A 22,436-nucleotide genomic window follows, 5' to 3' on the forward strand; every position below is an offset into this window, starting at 1 on the left:
CGTTAAGAACGCGGTGACGTACAACACGTACAATGGGACTAGAAAAAGGAAGTTCAATAGACAGTAGCGAATAGCTTCAGTCTCGTAGTTGAATTTGAGGATGCGTACGGTTTTGCTTACACATGAATGCATTTTCGGATAGGTACTTTTTCCGACCGAAAAATTGAGAACATGCTCTCAATCTTTCGCTGGCCGAAATTGGGCCAGTAAAAGTCTAATGGAGCATACACACAATCACATTTTCCAAACAAAAGCTCTCATCTGTCTTTTGCTGGCCGGATTTCAGTTTGTGTGTATGCAGAATTAGGCCTTAAAAGTCCCAAAGTGGGGAATCCTTGTCCTTTTTTCTGTCTAGAACTTTTACTTGAATTAGGCTCATGCTGAGTCACTGTCAAGCCGCGTACACACGGGCGGACTGTATGGCCTACTTAGTCCGTCATACAATCCGACGGACAGTCCGTCATACTTTCGAATGAACGGACTTGACCACACACGGATGCACAAACAGTCCGTCGAAAGCTTGCGCGATGATGTGTACAGCACGTACGACGCGACTAGAAATAGGAAGTCCAATACACAGCAATGCACCCTTCCGCCGTGTAAATCCTTTCTGAGCATGCGCCATACTTAGTCCGTCGAACTAACCGACTGACCAGCGGATTGTCCGCTGAAACCAAAGTATGACGGACAGAATTTAGAAAAATCTGAAATACTTAGTACGCCAGACTGCATGCTGAAAAAGTCCGCTGAAGCCCACACACGAGCAGACTGTCCGCTGAAATGTGTTTCGACGGACTAAGTAGGCCATACAGTCCGCCCGTGTGTACGCGGCCTCAGAGACAGGTTTTCTCTCTGTATGCCAAAAGAGAATTGGTCTTAATTAGCTCCACTTTTACATTTGACGCATTCAATGAGACACAGTGTAAAAGTGCCAAATTTAAGAACTACCTGAATTTGGTGCACAAGTCACTCTCAAAACCAAAAGTGTCACAAATACTTCATAAATTTGGTGCAATACAGTAACGAGGGATTAACCCCAGAAAAGTGGTGCAGCAGCTTTATGGAATTCCCCCCATTATACTTTTTGCAGGGCAGTGACTCAAAATATTGAAGCATGGAGCTTCAACATGAAAACCAGGTAACTAGATTTTTTTTTTATGGAGAGAACAGCAAAGGCAGTTTCCCTCATGACAGGTTCTCTAATGCCGCGTACACACGACCGGACTTTTCAAGGGACTAGGTCCGACGGTCTTTCCGACGGACTTTCGATGGAGTTCCGACGGACATTCCGAATGAATGGACTTGGCCACACACAATCACACCAAAGTCTGATGGATTTGAACGTGATGACGTACGACCGGACTAGAATAAGGAAGTTCATAGCCAGTAGCCAATAGCTGCCCTAGCGTCAGTTTTATTCCGTTGGACTAGCATACACACGAATGGATTTCTTGGTCCGGCGGAGTTCCAGTGGAAAAATTTAAAACATGTCCTATTTCTAAAGTCCGCCGGATTTTTGGCAAGCAAAGGTCCGATGAAGCCCACACATGATCAAATTGTCCGACGGACTCGTTCCGTCGGACCTTTACTGTCAAAAAGTCCGGTCGTGTGGACGCGGCATAATGTCACGTACCCACATCGGAAATTCCGCCAGCAAAAGTCAGATGAGAGCTTTTGGTCAGAAAATGTGACTGTCTGTAACAATTCCGACGTGCAAAATTCCTACGCATGCTTGGAAATAATTAGACGCATGCTAGGAAGCATTGAACTTAATTTTTTCTGTTTGTCGTAGTGTTGTACGTCACCGCGTTCTTGACGGTCGAAAATTCAGCGAACTTTTGTGTGACCGTGTGTATGCAAGCCAAGCTTGAGTGGAATTCTGTCGGAAAAACCATCCAAGATTTTTCAGACGGAAAATTCAATCGTGTGTACGCGACATTAAAGTGCAGCAAAAATGTGAGCAGGGCCCATGGCTGCTGTTAGCTGTATATTGTTTTACATGGTTAAATATTATTGTTATACAGGATCAATATAGTGCCAACAGTTTGCCCAGCACTTTACAAAGTAGAGGCAGACAGTACAATTACAGCACAAAACAATAAAAGAGGAATTAGAAGTCCCTGCTTGTTAGAGCTTACGGCCTAAATAACTTTTGTGAACTTAAAGTAGATGTAAATCCTAACACTAAACTCCCTGCATCTCCAGACATCCATGACCTAACACTAACCTATCTACCCCATATAAAGAAGGAATCCATTTACATACCTTTTTTGAAGCAGATCCGACCCGTCCCACTCTGAGCTGTCAGCTGCGGCTTTGCATTGTGGGGGAGGGTACAGAGGACACATCCGACAGCAGAAGCCTCATAGTCAGTCTATGGGTGACATCACTCCCAATTAATTTCACAGCCATTGTCAGTTGTGTCCTCTGCAGAGCTTCTGCCGCTGGAGACCAGATCGGATTGACTTCAAAAAAGATATGTATACTGATTTCTTCTTTACAGGTCTAGGTAGGTTAGTGTTAGATTGTTGTGGATGTCTGTAGATGCAGGAATTTTAGTTTTAGGGTGGACTTATGCCCCGCACACACAATCTGACTTTCCAACAACAAAACCGTGAAATTTTGTTCGAAGGTTGTTGGCTCCAACTTGTCTTGCATACACACGGTCACACAATGTTGGCCAACAATTACGAACGTAGTGACGTACTAGACGCACTACGTGGTTTTTCAGCTCTTTAGCGCCACCCTTTGGGCTCCTTTTGCTAATTTAGTATTAGTAGAAGTTTGGTGAGTGTTGACTTGCGCTTTTCTTTTCGTGTTTTTAATTTAGCGCTATTATTATTCTTGATATTACTTAGAAAAAAAAACGACTTTGAAAATTTGTTTGCAATAACTCCATCAGTATCACCAGCAAAGCAGCTTCATTATTATCCCATTAAAGAAGAAGAGAATTGCTGCATTTGGAGATTTCATAATTTGCCACATCACAAATGTTAATTCTCCATTATGAACGCTAGTTTACAAGACCGAGAGAAGTTTACTTCTGAGCATGCGTGAACTTTTGTGCGACGGACTTGTGTACACACGATCGAAAAGTCAGACAACAAAAATTTGTTGGCGGAAAATTTGAGAACCTGCTAGCCAACATTTTTTGGCAAAAAGTCCGACAACAAATGTTCGATGGAGCATACACACGGTTGGACTTTTCGTCAACAAACTCACATCCAACATTTGTTGTTGGAAAATCCGATCATGCGTACGGGGCATTACACTTTCAGTTAAGTCTTTCTTTTAACCTACCAATATCAGGTGAAGGCAGGGAAGGATAGCTTGGTTTTGTATTGTTCTTCTCACAATCCTCCAGGCGTTTCTTCAGAGCCTCAAGCTCCCGTCTGATCACCAGCACATTGTTCTTATCATAAATTTCCAACTGGTTCACTATGATGGAAATGTTACGGATCTACAAATAAAATACAGACAAGCTGGTAGAACAGTTCTGAAACTAAACATTGTACTTGTGACTGCTTTTAAATTGAACATGACCCCATCCTCCTCACTGAAATGATTGGTGGAAATCTCTCTTCTGCAAAGTTGGCTATAAAATTCTGTAATCATTCGTAATCATCATCAGCATCATCAGAGAGCCAGCTGTTAGGACCTGGAAGAGACAGCTAGCCTCACAAACAAGACGGTGGTGCCGGGTTGTAGATGGATTGGGCTGAATTTGCTGGGTGGGTGAGTATACTATTATAATTCTACCCAGTAAACTATGTAAAAAGGGGGTGAACATTAACCCCAGGGGTAAAATTCCTTAGCACAGCCCCTCCCTCCTTGGTCATCATAACACTCTCCTTCTCTGGGAATACGTTCTGTGCTGGTCCATATCATCTGCCCTTCACTGCTCCTCTTCTTACCTCCCTACATAAACTTGAATGTAGCAGTCAGGGAATATAGAGTGTCACTTGATTAACAGGTCTAGAGTCCAGAGATGGGAGGGTAGAGCCAGTCCTTCTGTATGTGGCCAGGCCCCATCAGTTCAGCAAGTGTCCTGAGGCAAAGAGAGGACTTTTCAAATATGACTCTTTCAAACACATTTGAGCACATGCACAGTAATTTCTGGGTCTGTGGTTCCTAGCACTTATTTAAAAGTTCCTCTGGCCCCACCAGTTCAGTAGCAGGGGGCGGGGACAGAGAGAGGACTATATAGCCTGTCAAGCAGGCTGTATGGGGCCCAACAATTTCTAATGGTGGCCCTGTCTGAGTCAACTGGGGTTGTTGACATCACATCCAAGATGGTGGCACTCAGCAGCAGTCTTGGGGCTATTGGATGTCTGCACAATTTGTATTTGCACTTTTAAATAACAGGCATAATATATGTCAAATGCACATATGTGGGATGATTTTTGTTGAATTAATAGATCTGAAGACAGGCTCTCTTTAAGCACTAAGGTAGCATTGTACAATTTAAGAAAAGTAACAGGTCATTACACTACTGTGAGAATCAGTGGTAGGCCGTGCATTTCACACCTAGGTCTTGTGATGACCCATAAAATATATAAAAAAGGGCGGGGAACGTGAAGATGCCCTTTCAGAGGAAACATGTCAGGTGGAGCTGATTAGGTGAAGCTATTGGGTATAGACACTGCCGGGACCCGCGGCAGTGCTTGAAGCCTGTATTGATACACTGTTGGTACGCGGTTACATTCTTGCTGCTGAACTGTAAGTGCAATTATCCAACTAATAAATGTTATAGAGGTTTACTGCACCATGAAGCTTCACTTTTTTCTATCTTCATAATCGGTAACTGTGGCTATTAACTGCTTTTGATACAGAGCTCTGGGTTTTGATCCATAGTGGATGGATGGTAATCTAAGCTGGCTGGAGGATACATTTTTACAAGCCCTTTTAAATCTCCTGTGTTGAGATCTATGAGTTTAGTAAGCTGCCTTGAATGATTGCCCTCTCAGCACGGGAGCACCTGAGTAGTTTTCCTGCACTGGGCAATAAACTTTTTCACTATATTTGTTACAAGAGGGATTCTTTGGGTTATTTCCCTATTGCTGTCACAATTTTTGGACTTTAATATTGGGACTTGTTCATTTCCACAAATTACTTTTCTATCACCATGGAGGCTAAATCTGAAAGTCAAGTCTGTCATTCATATTTCTGGCATAAGTTATTGAAACCTGCTAGATGGCCCCGATGTCGTCCAACCTGAAAATCTAATTGGTTAAAGCTAATGTTTCATTGTCATTTGCTGTAAGCAGTACTGTACCTCAAGGCAGATTTATTTGACCCTGGCACCACATTATGGCTATCATGGCTGAAATATAATTGGATAAAAGCTCTAACATAAACATATACTACTAGAAGCAGTGCAACCAAGAGAAAAGGTATGAAGAGAATAGACTATTGGGAATGATTGAATACAAATTCATGGAAAAAATATATTATAACATAGATCAATGATGCTAATAGTTTAGGCCTGCTCTGATGGCCCACCATTGGTGAGAATACATAGTTTGTGTCTTACCTCCTGGTAGAGAGTCTCTATGATGACATTGGAGCCATTAAATGACTCTTTCAGCTGCACTATAAGGATCTCCATCTCTTTGATCTCCAACTTGATGAGCTCAAAGTCCAGTTCAGTGTAGGAGAGACCTCCGTTCTCCATGATCTCCACACGTTTGGTCAGGTTCTTCAGTTGCTCTATGTACACGGTCAATGTACTCTGATAGATGTAGATCTGTACAGAGATATCACACCTGTATGTATTACTGTCAGGATACCTGCTGCTGAAAATATATCTGAAAACAAACCTTTCTTCATTTTTGATAACGTAGGAAATAATTAATACCTAACACTAACTATTTTGTAAGATTGTAAAAAAAAACAAAAAAACCCATTCTTCTCTTTTAAGGGCTCATGTACACTGTAGCCAGGGCAGGACTTAGGGTGGTGGGGGCCCCTGGGCTTGAGTCACTTTCGGGCCCTACCTTCTATACATTACCATGTTTATAGGCGTATAACACGCGCTGGCATATAACACGCACCCCAAGTTTAGGAGGGAAGTTAAAGGAAAAAAACTTACATTTAAATGCCCATCAATGCAGCCTTATCAGTGTCCACCTGCAGCCCTGCCCATCCGACTGCAGCCTTGTCAGCAGGGGCGGACTGACCATTGGGCCACTCGGGCACTGCCTGAGGGCCCCATGCCACTAGGGGGCCCCATCAGAGTTGCCAGCCTCAGTAAAACCAGGGACAGTATGTAAAAATTTGTGTTTTTTTTGTTTTTTACATCTGTCTCTGAAATGTCCCTTAAAGACATCCTTTTGGTCTAAAAATCCTGAGATTATAGCTGTCCCACCTCTCCAGTACCTTCTCAGCTAATAGAAACATGTCTGTGTATACTGTGTGATTGTATACTGTGTGTGAGTGTGTTTGTGTCTACTGTGTGGCCCCCTAATCTCTGATTGCCTGGGGGCCACATAATCTCCTATTGCCCGGGGGCTCCATGAGTTGTCAGTCCGACCCTGCTTGTCAGTGTCATTTGCAGCCTTGTCAGTGTAGCCTTGTCATTTGCAGCCTTGCCCCAGTGTCATTTGCAGCCTTTTTATTACAGTCTTGAAGTTTAAAAATGGCGCCGCCGAGATACAGAGTCCTCTGTATCTCGGCGGCTCTTGGGTCCTCTTGGTAGCTCTTGGGTCCTCTCGGGTCCTCTTGGCGGCTCTCAGGTCCTCTCGCAGTCCCGAGCGGTCACACCCAGTCCCTGTGTTATGTCCATCATAGGGCAGGGCTGGGCGTGACTGAGTGGAGCCGAGCTGAGTACACTAAGCTATGTATCTCAGCGGGGCCCCTTATTGGGAGGGGCCCATGGGCTTGAGCCCAGTCAAGCCCAATGGTAAGTCCTGCCCTGACTGTAGCCCAAAAAGCTTCTTTTACAGGTGTTTGAGCTTTCTATTTTCTCTGTTTTTAAAGTCCCCTCTATATTAGCCTATGTGTCCATGCACACAATATGCATTTGTAGGATTTAGTGGCAGAAGTTTAGAGGCAGAAAACGCTATCACATTCAGGATAGGAGCTTTTGAGCATAAAAAAACACTCAACGTGTGCTAACTCCAGACACGTTCCCACATTAATGCATTGTAATGGCCAGGATTCTTGCCAATAGAATGCATTAATTCCAGACATAGGAAGGCACATTAACACACATGCAAAAAGCAGCTTTTTAACACTTTTTTTGCGGCTGCTTAAACCCATGTAGGAGAAAAAAAGCATCAATATCATACAGTGTGCATGAAGCCTAAGGCCGCGTACACACGCGGGGACTGTTCGCCCAACCTTGTCCGTCAAACAGTTTCAGCGGACAGTCCTCTCAAAATTTGCATGAGCGGACTTGCCTACACACGACGAACGAACAGTCCGCTGAAACCTAGCGCGATGACATATCGGCACGTACGACGGATCGAAAAATTCGACGTCCAATACACTGCAATGCAACCTTCCGACGTGGAGATCCTTTCTGAGCATGCGCGCAACTTTGTTTGTCGAACAAGCCTACACACGAGGGGACTGTCTGCTGAAACAAAGTTTCGGCGGACAGTTTTTCGGAAATTTCGAAAAACTTTGTTCAGGAGACTGTCCGCTGAAACTGTCCGCTGAAGCCCCACACACGAGCGGACTGTCTGCCGAAACACTCTTCAGCGGACAAGGTTGAGCGAACAGTCCCCGCGTTTGTACGCGGCCTAAACGTTTTGGCTGATGCACTTTACACTTCATTCCTGGAATTAGTATGTGGTCTGCAAGTTGGAGGATGTAACTCTCTATTGTCCTCCTGCAGTCTTGTCAACAACATTGTGAATTGGTTGATGTGATTTTGTAGGTGCTAAAGTCTGAATTATTCACCTTACTGCAGCCATGATGATGATGATCAATCACCTGTGGTATATTCAAAGAGAAGTTTGGGATTGGGTATTTGATCACATAACATCTCAAAACTGCAAAGTGAATCAGTGTTGGTAGGATTCCCTCTGCCAGGTGCCGTGATCACAGGTCTAAACAGGGAAAAATTACCATAGCTACATAATGTCCAACATGTGTCACTGATTGTGGTTCCCACTCTGACTGAATAGTGAAGTACCTCCCCTCAGGAACAAAAATTGTAAAGTGAACGCTCTTCTTTATGCCTCTGAAACTTGCTTTCCTTGGTTAGTAGACATGTGCGATTCGTTTTGTACGAATCTCAAATTCGTACGAATTTCCCTAAATTCGTACGTTCGGGAGGATCCGAAATACGAATTGCCATGCGTCTGAATTCTGTACGAAATACGAACTTTTGTTTACGAATCCGATGGAGGAAGTCAGCACAGCACAGGGATTGTGGGAGCCCCTTATCAAACGAAAATTCGTATTTCGAATAGGAAATTCTTCAACGGAATTTCGGATAAAAACCAAACTTCCATCAGCATCAACTGTCATATTGAGGTATATTTTTGCCGTTAAATTCATCGTAACGAACGTTCGTACAAGTTAACGAACCTAACAACAATTCGTATTTCGTCCGAATTGAAACGGAAATTTCAGACACAAAATAAATTTTAATACGAACCATAACGGAACAGAACGAAACGAATTTATTGACGGCACCCATGTTTATTGGTTAGCAAGGATGAGTGAACTATGCTAGTTTCTGACTTGACCAAACTTTTTAACCACTTACTTACTGGGCACTTAAACCCCCCTCCTGCCCAGACCAATTTTCAGCTTTCAGCACTGTCACATTTTGAATGACAATTGCGCGGTCATGTAACACTGTACTCAAATGAAATTTTTATAATTTTTTTTCCCCACAAATAGAGCTTTCTTTTAGTGGTATTTGTTAAAAAAAATGAAAAAAGACTGAAAATTCTGAAAGAAAATACAAAACGGTTTTATATTTTGTTTTAGGATTTTGAAAACACTTTGATTTAATTGTCTGTGCTGCATTATTTTGCAAAATGTTCTCAAGATGTTGTGACTAATGTTTAAAGCGGAGGTTCACACAAAAAAGGAACCTCCTCATTTCGGACCCCCACTCTGGTGTCACATTTGGCACCTTTCAGGGGAGAGGTAGTGCAGTTACCTGTATTATGCAGGTATTTGCACCCACTTCCGGGCATAGAATCTGCGGGTATCTACGTCACTTCCTGTCTCCCACCCTGCTGTCTGCTGGGAAATGTACGGGTCCCAGAGACAGCACGGATCATCCGTATTGCGCAGCCGGAAAGTGAAGCCGCAAGACTTCACTTCCTGATTCCCTTACCGAAGATGGCGGCCGCAGCACCCAAGAGCAGAGAAACAGATCAGCTTTGGGTGCCGACATTGCAGGCACACTGGACAGGTATGTGTCCATATTTTAAAAATACTGCAGCTGCTGGCTTTTAAAATAAAAAAAATCAGCGGAACTCCGCTTTAAATCCTTAATAGATATCCATTTGTGGGTGCAGTCCTTTTAACTCACGTTAACCATATTCTGTTAGTGTCTCAAATTAACATACCGTATATACTCGAGTATAGGCCGACCCGAATATAAGCCGAGGCCCCCAATTTACCCCCAAAAAAACTGGCAAACTTATTGACTCGTGTATAAGCCGAGGGTGAGACATGCCTGTCCATCCCTGTGTGTGTGTCCGTCCATCCCTGTGTGTCCGTCCATCCCTGTGTGTCCGTCCATCCCTGTGTGTCCGTCCATCCATCCCTGTGTGTGTGTGTGTCCATCCATCCATCCATCCCTGTGTGTGTGTGTCTCCATCCATCCATCCATCCATCCCTGTGTGTGTGTGTCTCCATCCATCCGTGTGTGTCTCCATCCGTGTGTGTGTGTGTGTGTGTGTGTGTGTGTGTGTGTGTGTGTGTGAGTGTGTGTGTGTGTGTGTGTCCAGCCTACCTGTGTCCCGAGCCTTTGTCCCGAGCCTCCGTCCCGTGCCTTGCCTCCGTCCCGTGCCGTGCCTTGCCTCCGTCCCGTGTCGTGCCTTGCCTTGCCTCCGTCCCGTCCCGTCCCGTCCCGTCCCGTCCCGTCCGGTGCCGTGCCGTGCCGTGCCTTGCCTCTGTCCCGTGCCCTCTTCGTCGGCGCCTCGGCGGCCATTGTAAAATTCAAAAGCTGCGCCGCCGCCTTCGCCTGTGATAGGCGGAACACTGAATTTCCCAGCAGCCTGTGTTCCGCCTATCACGGACATCGTATCATCCTCGTCCGTAGTACGAGGATGATACGATGTCCGTGATAGGCGGAACACAGGCTGCTGGGAAATTCAGTGTTCCGCCTATCACAGGCGAAGGCGGAGCCGGAGGCGCGGCTTTTGAATGTTAGAATGGCCGCTGTCTGTCTGCTCGACACGCTGATCGAGCGGGCAGACAGCGATGACTCGAGTATAAGCCGAGGGGGGGCACTTTCAGCCTCAAAAAAGAGGCTGAAAATCTCGGCTTATACTCGAGTATATACGGTACGTGTGTTTTTTTTGTTTTGTTTTTTGTTGCTTTCCTTGCTCTTTTCCAAGTCCTGTTTTGTTGACCAATAAAATTTGTAGCAAATTTTTATGTTTTGTGTTTTTTGTAACTTTTCATGCAACACATTTCCCAGCTGCAGCTTAACTAGGCTAATTGGCATGGCAAATCCCAAAAATGTGTGATTTGTCTAAGTTACTTTCCTTGAACCAGGAAAGAAATTACAGAGGTAAGTATTCAATTTTCCATTTTAGCGCAGTGGTTCTCAGCCTCAGTTCTCAAATGTCCAAGATACCAAGCCATTGACTGATTTAAAGCACCTGTGCAAGATGAGGGAAAACCTGCAAACACTGCCTGTTGGGGATACTCGAGAACAAGCTTGAGAAGCACTAATTTAGAGCACTGAGCTAAAATCTAAAATAATAATAATTTGGGGTGTACAGAGCAAAATGCTAGAGTGCAATTTACCTAATGGGGAAACTATTTATATTGACTTGTGTCCCCCCAAGGAAAGACATTGTTAGGGTTTTACCCTTTCTTCCTGTTTGGCTAAGTGACAGGAAGTGAATAAATGTGAAGGAGAAAGTGGCAACATTTGGGAGGTGTCTTCACCCTATCAGGGGTGCAGACATCCCCAAAAACTGACAAGACTTCTAATGCCTCTGTACTCTATCCCCAAGCAAAAATAAGAGAATTGGGGGCGCATGCGTGATGCTGAGAGAAATGCACACCTGAAGCAGTAGTTCCGCTCCAGCCGGGACTCTTACTGCCTCCCGAGGGCTATACACGCCGACATCCACAGCAATTCCAACACTACTCGAGCAGCATAAACCTAGTGCATGCCGTCGAGGAGAAAGAAATCCCAGGGCACCGGTCCAGAATACTCTGACACACTATCTCCTATGTACGAGAGAACAGTGCAGCATGTCTCAAGATGGCGATGCGGGGAGGAACTTCTCCCCTGCCCCGACTTCACCACCACCGCCAGCTCCTTCTCCAAACCCCAACAGTGAGCATTCCACTGCTCTCTCTAAAGCAGACCTTGAAGCAAGTCTGGAAGCTATGTATGCTAGACTGGCCACTAAGTTTCAAACAGAACTTCATAAGACCTCACACACGCTGTCCCAAGCAATTGCGGCCTTGGGCACGAGGACATAAAGACTTGAAACTAAACATGACGAACTGGTCCTAGCATATAACGACCTCAGTAGAGAACATGAATCATTAGCATCAGCCTTCTCCATAATTCAAGCGCAAGTTGAGGACCTCGACAATGGGAATAGGTGTAATAACTTATGTCTGCGAGGGATCCCTGAATAGGAGACAGAATTAATCCCAACAGTGATTTGGCTATTCAAGTCCCTTCTGCTGGATTATGATTCGGCAGCTTTTAAATGCGATCGCATCCACAGAGCTTTACAACCGAAGCCGCCCGATAACAAACTCCCCAGGGACGTGATCCTCTGTATGAAAGATTTCCTAACTAAGGAGGAGATTCTGAGGACAGCCCGGAACAAACAGAGGATCACCCTGGATAATCACTCCATCCAAATCTACCCTGACATCTCTCCAGCCACCCTAGACAGGAGAAGGGGATTGAAGGAGATAACCACCGCTTTGCAAGCAGCCCATATCCGTTATAGGTGGGGTTTCCCCTTTAAATTGACCTCCTACTCTCAAGCTCTCTCGTCTCCTCCTCCCACACTCGTCTCAAGGATTTCTCCAAAGCCTCTCCAATCCTCTGGAACTCGCTACCTCCACCGGTCCAGCTATCCCCTACTCTTGCTACCTTCAGACGATCCCTGAAAACTCATCTATTCAGGGAAGCCTATCACGTCTCAAACTAATCTCCTACCACTTCCATAAACTCATTCCCAACAGTTATAACCTTCTGTACCACCTGCCCCACCCTTTTAGATTGTAAGCTCTTCTGAGCAGGGTCCTCTTAATCCTCTTGTATTTAATTGTATTGTAACTGTATTGTCTCCCTTTTATATTGTAAAGCGCTGCGTAAATTGCTGGCGCTATATAAATCCTGAATAATAATAATAATAATAAATTGCTGGTGCCCCATAATGACACCACATATTCTGCCTCATCCCTACCAGAAGGCCAGGAGATGCTTGTGAAGCTGGGCCTCCTTGATGCTGCAGTGATTCGCCGACCACCTTCCACCCCAAGACTGGCACCAATTTGGCAGACTCCGCCTCCTAGAAGAGACAGAAGAAGCAGCCGCTACGAGATTGGAGACCGAAACGACGAACATCCTCGCTGACGGATATATTGATCGATATACTGCTGTTGTTATTGCACATTCCCACGGCCATAGAACTTATCTCACAACCCATTTTTTTGGGCCTCAGTCCCTCAGAGCTGTGACATGTCTCCCCCACCCAGTAGTAGCTTTAATCACACACTTTGGGGCTCTATTTCCAATTGTTCTTTTTTGGATTTTCTCTTTCTTGTTTTTTTGTTGTTTTGATGGTCTTTTTTTGCTAGCCCTACGGATCCGACCTCTTGCAACACCAAACATTGGTGTTTGCAAGCTTGCTAGGTACGAGACCAGGTTGTCTTGCTAAGTAAACGGTTCGTTTATCTGGTATATTTTTTCTCTTCTGTTGCCTGATCCAGTTCCTCAATCTGTGTTCATGACTTTCACAATGCCACCATACATTTTTCTTTTTCCGGTTGCACTTTTATTTTTATTTTTTTTTTCTAGGTCGGCCAGTTTACAGTCTGTAAAATATTGTCTCACAGGCAATTTATGACTTCATTAGTAAAGTAATTATGTGCATGATACAGCTTATCACCCTTGTATTCTTAGTCTTATTATCACTATACAAAGGACATTGGTGGCCCGCCTGGTTGGTTCGGAACTAGGCGGATGTCACCCTCTCCCCACCCTTTTTCTAATTTTATACTGGATTGCTCCCCAGCTGATAGCCCTACATTGCTATTGCTATGGCAATTACTTGCATCTCACACAATGTTAAAGGTTTTAACTCCCCCAATAAGAGAAGCAAAGCTTTTGTGTTTTACAAAAAACTGGTAGCCAAAATTCTCCTGATTCAGGAAACCCATTTCTTTCAAAATTCACACCCTACATTTTTCCACAAGAATTTCCCCCAGGCTTTTTGCTCACTCCATTCCACCAAAAACAGGGGCATCGCCATACTCCTGCACAACTCCTTCCCTATAGAAGTAAGACAATTATATAAGGACAAGGAAAGCAGGTTTGTCATTATTAGAGGTGTTATACACAATAGAGAATTAACCATTGCTAGCATCTATGCCCCGAACGATAGCCCTGCTTTATTCTTTAAATAATTTTTTGATAGACTAGCCAATTTTCAATCACCCCACATGATCATAGGTGGAGCCTTAAATATGGTGGCCAACGCTACACTCGATAGGTCCTCTCTGGCAGCTTCAACTAAAGCCTTTCCTAGGTCTCTCACCGGTGGTCTTCTTGAGTACCAACTGGTGGATACCTGGAGAATGCTTAACATGGGGATTAGGGAATTTACCTTCTACTCCCACCCCCATAATAGCTACGCCAGATTGGACTATATATACACCTTCCCGATAATTTTAGCCAATTCCACGAAAGCAACGATCCATCCCTGTGTATGGTCAGACCACCATGCTACCTCCTTTATGACAGACTTTATTAAACTTGCCCCCACACCCCACTCCTGAAGGCTTAATGAAGAAATCTTCTCAGATTTAGCTGTAGAATCAGAGGTAGCAAAGGCCTTAGAGGAATATTTTCATCTAAACGATCTCCCAGAAACCCTCCCCTCTACAGTCTGGACTGCTCACAAGGCTGTTCTAAGGGGCACACTTATTGGCATTGCCTCGGCTCGCAACAAGCTTAACAGACAAAAAATATTAGACCTCACGCAGAACTAGACCGCCTATATAAAAATAAAGACTCATTGTTATCGGAGTCCACCAGAAATTCTATTAACCAAAAACGCTTAGAATTAGACACCCTCTTATCCACTAAAGTAGAAAAAGCCCTCAGATGGTGTAAGTCCAAATTCTTACTGCACAGCAATACTTCCTTGACTCTATTTGCAAGAAAGTTGAACCAGTCTAATCGCCCCCCTCATGTTTACAAATTAACTATCGAGACGGACCTCACCACCTCACACCCAAAAGAGGTTCTAAAGATTTTTGAACACTTTTACTCGACCTTACTAGCCCCAGGGCAATCACTACCTACTTCAGATGATGGTTCCAGGATATTCCCTTACCCGCCCTCTCTCCCTTACAGCTTGAGAAACTCAATGCCCCCATCACAATTTGGAAATCTTGAACGTAATTAAATCTCTAAAAGCAGGTTCAGCCCCAGGACCAGACGGCTTCTCGGCTATATATTATAAGAAATTTTCTGCTTCCTTATCCCCTAGACTGGTTCAACTTTTCAGCTGGGTGTTGCGGGGTGGTAGCTTCCCCGAGGAGATGCTGGCCCGAGCCAATATATTGGCCCGAGCCAATATGTTCCTAATACCAAAACCCAAGAAAAACCATACACTTCCTCAGAATTGTAGGCCAATTTCTGTTATAAATAATGATTTGAAAATATTTAGTAGAATCCTAGCAGACAGACTAGCAGGAATAATTCCTTCCCTGATATCTCCCTTTCAATCTGGCTTTATTCCCCATAGATTTATCACGGATAACATATGCTTAGCGGTAGACGTTATCCAAGACACCAACTTATCCGCTAAGAAACTCCTCCTGCTCAGCCTAGATATACAAAAGGCAGCGTCTCCTGGAGTTATATTTCCTCTCTCCTGCGATGTATGGGATTCCAAGGGGAATTTTTTTCAAGCCTTCCAGGCCCTTTATCAAAACCCGAGAACATGAATTAGGATCCCAGGTTGTAATTCCAATCTCTTTAGGCTAGGAAGGGGTACTAGACAGGGCTGTCCACTCCCCCCTTTGCCCCCTTACCCCTAGCCATCGCTATACTAAATAATCCAAATATATCCGGCTACTCCAAAGGTCCCTCAACCTACAAATTCTGCATGTATGCTGACGATGTCCTAATGTTCCTTTCCCTAATCTTCCTACCAAATTTATTGTAGACCCTGTCAAACTTCGCTAGAATCTCTGGACTCTCAATTAACGTTTCAAAATCTACAGCCCTTCCAATTGGTTTTCTACCTGCCGAACTTAATCATCTTAGAGGTAATTATCCCTTCACATGGGCTGAATCCCATCTTCCATATCTGGGCATCAATCTTATTAGCGACTTTGCTAAAAAAAATTTAAGCCAATTATCCCCCAATGATAACAAAACAGAAGAAAACAATTACAATCCTTCCCAGGTTATTGTACCTGTTCTGTTCCCTTCCAATCAGACTCGCTAAATCCTACCTACTTAACATACAAGCCCACTTTAACAGATTTATCTGGCAGGACAAGTCCCCCAGATTTGCAAAAGAGCTGTTATACCGCTCATCAAAGAGAATGGGTTTAGGAGTCCCACAGATATGGCTCTACTATTTAGCCAGTAGATATACACAACAAGCCCAGTGGAACATTAAGAACGCCAGAGTCCCCGGGTCGGATTCGAGAGTGATTCTATCGCTCCCCTGTAACTCCCTGGGCTTATGTGGTCCTCTAACTCATCTAACCCAGAACTCTCCCTCAAAAATCAAGTTGTCGCAGTGGGCCTGAAACTGTGGAATCAATATAAGAATAAATACAACGTTATTTCCCAAACTCCTTTTGGTGACCCCAGATTCCCCCCCAGCATATGATCACCCGGAAACCATATATCGGATAGGGAATACTATCAATTTTTACAGATCCGCCACTTTTTCCAACAACATTATCCCGGCCCTCTATCAGAGTCCAGATCATTTTTGAAGACCTATGTCACGCCTCCCCTCGTCAAAAAGGCCTCATCTCAGCAGTCTATAAGATCTTAGAATCAATTGATGAGAAATCCTCACTGAACTACAGATCGCAATGGGAACGAGAACTGGGTCTGGGGGAGGAGGACTTGGACTGGGAGAGGGGCTGGCAGAAAATGTGCAAATGCACAAAATCTTTAACCATTAGAGAGACTGCTATTAAATTGACGACACGTTGGTATTACACCCCCGTACGCCTCAAAATTTTTTTTCCACAAACCTCCCCTAGGTGCTTTAGGGGCTGCACCCATTTAGGCACATATCTGCACATATTTTGGGACTGTGAAAAACTGCAACCCGCTTGGAAGGAGGTGCTTGAAATGATTGACAAGATAGCAGGTAGACCCATGACCTTAACTTATCAGCAAAAATTAACATGGGGTGGTGTCTGTGTGGGTGGCAAACACGCATTCATGCATATTAGGGCCAATTTGGACTGGATCTGATTTACAGCATGTTTTTAGATTGTGGGAGGAAACTTGAGTACCTGGTGGAAACCAACACAGGCACAAGGAGAAAATGCAAACTCCAGACAGATGGTATCACTGGCAGGATTCGAACCAGTGAGCGTTTTTCATGCTAGGCGAAAGTGCTAACCACGACACCACGGTGCTACACAAACATGTAACTATAGCCGTAGGTTCTTGTGTCCACTTGTGAAAATACAAGTGGGTCATGGCACATCTACATTCCAAATTTGGCACTTAAGTTATGCACTATGCAATCTGATTGTCCAATCTCTGTACAACTCAATATTTCTGCAAAATAGGTAATAGGAATACGCACTTGAACAATTAATTCACATTTTTGGAACTCAAACAGGCTCTTGCCTAATCTAATTTTTCTATTGTTTTTTTTTTAAGATTGCAGTGTATGGTCACCTTTAAAGATCAAGATCTGAAAATATACATTTTCTGGGTTTAGAAACACTTCTTTGTAATGTATTGAAATATTTGTGTAAAAATCGAAAAAAAAAAATTCAAAGATATATTAGACGTAATAGGAATGAGATTAGCATCAAAAGGGTTAATTAAGTGAGAACACCTACTAATTGCCTAACAAGACACATCCAATGAGATGAGCGTGCACTGTTATCAATGAGAAAACAGCAGTAACCCTGGCACCAGTTGCCATTTTCATATTTATTATCGCGTGCGCATCTGCATGTGTCGGTTCGCACGCTCAATCAATGATTTGTCCGGTGCAACAATTAAGGTATGAACTGGTGCAACGCACCGTTCTTAGTAAATCAGCCCCACGTCTCCCAACTGTCTCTGATGTTGGGGGGACTGTCCCACTTTTGAAACCACGTCCCCATGTCCCTCTTTCCTCCTCATGTGTCCCTCCTTTTGGTTTGATGTATAGACCTCTATACATAAATGTGCTAGATGTGTTATATTGTAGCAAACCTTACTGAATATCTAAACACTAAATCACTTCAAATGTTCATTTTAAATGCTGGCATAAAGAAAAAACAGTGGGGAAAATAATCACTTGTGGGTTAACCAATAATTTTTTGCATATGAATTCTTCATGTCATGGTGCATTGTAGGGGTGTGTCGTTTCTCATCTCAGAAAGTTATGAGGTATGTTAACCAGCGGCTCTTTTTCTGGGTGGACGTCATATAATGGCCTCCCAGAGCAACTGCTCTTGCGCTCCCCTGGGGGTGCACAGCGTGGCGATCATGGCCGCACAGTGGTGATAGAGCATGGCGCAACCCTGATCTGTGTAAAGAGCTGCTGCTCTTTAACCATGCGTTTGTCTGTGTCCAATCACAGCCGGTCACATGTAAACACTGAGATGTCGTTAATCAGCGCTCCTCGCCTCACACTTACAGAGTGTGAGGAGAGCCGATCAGTGGCATCTTCTCACAGGGGACAGCTAGGAATGTAATCAGGTTACTGATCATCAGTGCCCTGATTACAATTAAATGCCCACCAGTGCCAGAACTGTGTGCGCACCACTGCCAGCAATCAGTGTCAACCAGTGCTAGCAGTCAGTGGCCATTAGTGATGCCAGTCAGTGCTGGCTATCAGTGCTGCCCATCAATGCCCATCACTGCTGCTCATCAATGCCACCCATTAATGCCTATCAGTGCCCATCAGTGCCACCCATCTATGCCCAGTGCCCACCAGTGCCACCCATCAGTGCCACCTATCAGTGCTCATCAGTGCCACCTATCAGTGCCCATAAGTGCAGCATATTCGTGCCTCATCATCAGTGCCACCTAATCAGTGCTCATAACTGCCTCCTCGTCAGTGCCCATAAGTGCCACCTTATCAGTGCCCATTATTGCAGCTTATCAGTGCCCATCAGTGCTGCTTCATCAGTGAAGGAGAAAAATTACTTATTTACAAAATTTACTGACAGAAACTAAGAAAAACTTGTTTTTTCAAAATTATTGGTCTTTTTTTTTTTTTTATAAAAAAATAAAAAACCCAGGAGTGAATAAATACCACCAAAAGAAAGCTCTATTTGTGAGAAGAAGAAAATGATAACAATTTTACATGATTACAGTGCAGCATGACCGAGCAATTGTCATTCAAAGTGTGAGAGCGCTGAAAGCTGATAAATGGCCTGGGCGGGAAGGTGGTGAAAGTGTCCTACATTGAGGTAGTTAATCTATAGTCTCTCCTTATATACAGAAGATATGGTATTCATACCTTAGTAATTTCCTTCTCCACAGTGATTGTCAGGTTGCGGTTTGATATCTCCAGCTTCTCAAAGCGGTCAGCCGGGAAGGTGGTATCTGGGAGATTGACGGTGCAGTAGCAGACTCCATTCTCATCCAGGAATCCAGATCCAGATTCAGAGATCAAACTCTGCGTCTTGTAAAAGACAAACATACACATTACTAATCCATACATTGCTCTGACAGATAAACACAAAAAGTAATAAAATAGAATCATTAGAAGGGGTTCTAATATTTCTATCTCAACTAACTTCAACAATATGTTAAACACACTGGTATTGCCTTTTAGTTGACACCAGATGCTTTGCCATGCATTTCCAGTGCAATCAAAATGCATAGAGGTGAGAGAATAAATGGTTTGCAGTAGAAAATGTTCCAACTAAATGTAAAGGTGAAATCCATGGAAATTACAAAATTTGCTCTTCCAGTGGGGCTCCCCTCATGCAAGGGTCACATACCAATTTTTGCCTAGAGTACCAGTAAAAAGCACATTTACCTTACTAATCCTCGATCCTACGGCTTCTCCTTCCATGCAACCAATCCCCCACAGCCTCTGCTCTTCAGCACTTTAGCTGGTTGGTCACAGCTGAGCCATCATCAGATACAATGCAGGACCATCAGCTTTTCATCGTATATTCCGATCATGTGTATGCCCCATCAGATTTTTTACTTTGAAAATTCTGATGGACCTAGAAAGAGACTATGTTCTAAATTTTTCAGACTGAACTAATTCCTATTGGGAAAACCGCTCATCTGTATGCTGTTCCGACGGACCAAAAACAACGCATGCTCTGAAGCAAGTACGAGACCGAGGCTATTGGCTATTGAACTTCCTTTTTCTAGTCCTGTCGTACGTGTTGTACGTTACCGCTTTCTTAACTGTTGGACTTTGATGTGATTGTGTGTACGCAAGACGGTTTCAGTGGAATTCCATCAGAATAACCTTCAGAGTTTATTCCGATGGGAAAACCAGTCGTGTGTACACGATACGAAGACGCCGGGGGATCCTTTCACAAGCCATAGCAAAGAGGTGAGTGGTGGCTGTCTAGGAATCAAGAATAAAGTAGGCACTTTTCTCTGTTACCCTAGGCAAAAAAAGAGCACTTATGCCTTTTAGTGTGTATGTAAGGAGACCCATTTTAGTGGCATTTTTTTTGTGTCCCTGGTGTTCAGCCTTAAAAAAAAAGAGTTCTATGCCCTGCATTGTTTGTTTTGAAAACCCACTTAAATAGGGAGTAAACCCTAACGGGTTTACTTCCTCTTTGTCTCCCTGCATAGGTAAAGCATAATGCGCTACTATGCATTACATAGTAACCCATTATGTCACTTACCTGACACAGGAGCCTGCGATGTCACGGCTGTCCCCTGTAGCACGGAGTGTTCATCTTCTTCCGGTTATCGCTGCTCCGACCACTCACAGCGCCGGAACAGTGATGACGTCACTCCCTGGAGTGGCCACTAACGACATATCGCCGTTAGCAGCGGCATGCTGCTAACGGCAATAGTGCGCTTGAGCGCCGCTGTCTACGGCACATGCACCATAGACAGAGGCGCCTGTCTTTTTGTAAATATCTCCTAAACCGTGTAGGTTTAGGAGATATTTCTTGGACCTACATGTAAGCCTTAATCTAGTCTTACCTGTAGGTCAAAGTGGTTTATAAGGGTTTACAACCACTTTAAATTCTCAGAAATGGATAAACAGTCATAACCTTTGCACTGAGGCAAGTCCAAGTGAAAAGCTGTTGAAATCCTAATTATAATGGCACAGGATTATAAATAAAAAATACCTGAATACGTTACATAAGCTCTGATACAGAATGTATCCAACCAGCTGAACACTATAGCCAGAGAATTATTTCATTCATCTTGAAATACTTTCTAATCCTGTCAATATACAGGGATTTTTAATTGCAATAATTAGTGGATGTACATGATAGTGTAAAGGAGTTTTAGGATTAGAAGTAAATCAAGCACAGAGGAATGGTAACATTTCAGATAAATTAAAGGTACATTTGCCTTCAAATTTTAATGTGCCTCTGAGAAACCTTTGTATTGAATTGTAGGAAGGCAAAAACCAAAAGCAATATATTGCATACATACTGCAATGAAAAATTCTGATATTGCCTTCCATAGCTGTGAAAGAAGATTCACAAAAAGAGAAACGCACAAATGCCCGTGTATGCCAACTCCTAAAATATATCTAAAGGCTTTTCTGTGACAGCCCCATAAATTGAAAACAGATCTCTTGAGGCAATCAAATCTTCCTTCATTTTTGTCTCACATGCTTCCCCTCACAGGCATTGCAGTCCAAGTGGCTTCAGCAGCATAGTCAGTTCTGCCAATGCAGTAGTGCTTGGTGTGGCCAGCTGCTGATTGACAAGCTATAGGCTTGCCCTCTGCCCAATCTTCTTATCCCACTGTGGTGGAAGCAGCCACAGCCTACATAAAGGACAAGACCTGTAAATGCTAATAATCTTTAGGAGAGAAAAAGCAGGTCTTTTGCCTTGCCAGATAGAGCAGTGCTGTGTTTCAGAGCTGTTTAAATCACAGGACTGAGTGGACAGAAATACAAATCATTTGACAGATAGAATTGCTCCCTTCTAAATATTTTATTTTTCCATTTAGCTGTTTGCCTGGAATTCAGATTTAAGTGTTGCAGCACATAGTTTTATTAAATGCAAGGCTACAGTCCTTCCTTAAATATATTTACTGAGAAAAAACTTAAGATGAAAATCAATGACATTGGCTGCACATTTTGCATAAGAACTATGGTTTGTGTTTCCTAAAGAATAAAGAAAATAATAGAATGCTTTTTCAAAAAAACTTTCCCTAAAATTATGGCAATGGTTAATATAGTTTAATCTCTGTTAGGACTTACCAAAGTGACAGCTTGAGCCCGCCAGATGGTGAGCAGAAAAACGAAGAAGGTGTACATGGTGCCTCTCTGGTCTTCTGTACTGATGAGCTTCTGCTGTCCCACTATATATACCTAAAAGGACATGTTTTCCGCCTACTTCCCACTGGTATTCATTAACAAAAGCAGGATGTGAAAAACTGTAAATGATAACGAAGTTATAAAAAAATTATCGATTTCGATGAGAAAATGGACAAATTGCAGGTTTATTGTCATCTACACATGACATTCTGATAACTGTGTAAAATACTGTCAAACCTTCAGAGATAAAGGAACATAATTATCTCTCTATTTCTTAGATTTGCAAATTTACCTCCAGCAGAATCTTCTAGGACTCTCCTTATTTTGGTGGAATAGCAATTACTAAGTCCAGCTCCACCAGTCCGTTCCCCCCTAGCATATTAAGTTGCAGGTCTGAAG

The 22,436-nt window shown here is 43.5% G+C and overlaps 1 pseudogene across 1 annotated transcript in view; it reads right to left on the reverse strand.

The window, feature by feature from the left end:
• The window catches only part of LOC143982480 (olfactomedin-4-like), a 34,430-nt pseudogene extending 12,327 nt beyond the window's left edge, over positions 1 to 22,103 (reverse strand). Inside the window, exons 1-4 of the transcript XR_013274466.1 lie at positions 21,981 to 22,103; positions 19,074 to 19,238; positions 5,534 to 5,746; positions 3,301 to 3,460 (exon numbers count right to left, since the gene is read on the reverse strand). The product of XR_013274466.1 is annotated as an olfactomedin-4-like (transcript). The remainder of the gene's footprint in view (positions 1 to 3,300; positions 3,461 to 5,533; positions 5,747 to 19,073; positions 19,239 to 21,980) is intronic.
• Between the last annotated feature and the right edge of the window lie 333 nt (positions 22,104 to 22,436).

Source organism: Lithobates pipiens, unplaced genomic scaffold (assembly GCF_037356315.1).
Source record: "Lithobates pipiens isolate NorthernLeopardFrog02 unplaced genomic scaffold, aLitPip1_a1.2 Scaffold_1, whole genome shotgun sequence".
In the NCBI taxonomy this organism is placed as follows: Eukaryota; Metazoa; Chordata; class Amphibia; order Anura; family Ranidae; genus Lithobates; species Lithobates pipiens.